Here is a 1,073-nt window from a genome sequence, read left to right as displayed (position 1 = left end):
AAGGGCCATTACTATGAAAGGCAAAATCAGACTGACTTGATATTGATATGGTATCACTGTAAAAAGACTGTGGTTGGAAAGTGTTGATATAAAGTTCAAATAGTATTTGGAAATACGACTTTTGCTTTTAAGAGCATTATTAAGTCATTGAAAGAGTAGTTCAAAAATGAAGATTCACAGGGCTTTTACTTTGAAATCCAAAATAAGATGGCCTTGATAGTGACAGGGCACAATTAGGGTACAAGGCTGTGTCATATAGATCTAACATTAGTTTGTAAAAAAAAAAAAAAGCCTAAATTATATGTTATTATGTTCTTAACATATCTGTTAATTCACTCGAAGTTGGCTTTTATTTTGAAATCCGGTTTCCACATCCATTCCCGTAATACTTCGAATACACAGGGAACGTAAAACAAACTGGAGGCTGGCTTGACTGCAAGTCTCGAATTGGAGGCTGGCTTGACACAAGTAACATGATCCGGTTTGTAATGTGTTATGATGAGTAGGTTGACGGTGACTAACCTTTCGTATTTTAACGTCGCTCTAGGATACATGAAGTTACAAAAGGCTGTCTGCAGCGCTAGCTTAAGTTTAGCTTGCTAGCGTAGTTCGCTGCTAACATAACGGCCGTTTCGTCTTGACATCACGGAAGCTGAAAGAAAAGTTTCTGAGACTGGTGAAATAAATTGGCGGCGTTCAGTCTGGTTGTAATTCTTATTGTGTCCTGTGCGTCTTGTCGTCAGAGCCCGGATAGCTCAGTCGGTAGAGCATCAGACTTTTAATCTGAGGGTCCAGGGTTCAAGTCCCTGTTCGGGCGTCAGTCTTTTTCCCTTCGAACGAAGAATGACGAAAAGTTTAATTTCTGCTCTTCGACAAAAATGAACACACGAACGATATTCATCGCTGCAGCAGACATACCCATTTTAAAGCTGTATGTATGTTTTAAACCTTCAGTCATATAGTTCTTACAAGCTGCTTTGAGCAGTTTTTTCTAAGTTGCCTCAGTTTTTTCTCCTTTTATTAGTTTTGTTTAAGATAGTTTTCCTAAGTGCAGCAAATCTATTCTCTCAAAG

General features: G+C 38.5%; 1 non-coding gene across 1 annotated transcript; it reads left to right on the top strand.

Moving 5' to 3' along the window:
• The first annotated feature begins 744 nt into the window (after nt 1-744).
• On the top strand, nt 745-817 carry trnak-uuu (transfer RNA lysine (anticodon UUU)). The gene has a single exon. It is a non-coding gene; the product is annotated as a tRNA-Lys (tRNA).
• The last annotated feature ends 256 nt before the right edge of the window (nt 818-1,073 follow it).

Source organism: Astatotilapia calliptera, chromosome 19, assembly GCF_964374335.1.
Source record: "Astatotilapia calliptera chromosome 19, fAstCal68.1, whole genome shotgun sequence".
Lineage (NCBI taxonomy): Eukaryota > Metazoa > Chordata > Actinopteri > Cichliformes > Cichlidae > Astatotilapia > Astatotilapia calliptera.
This window is presented reverse-complemented; position numbering and strand designations above follow the sequence as displayed.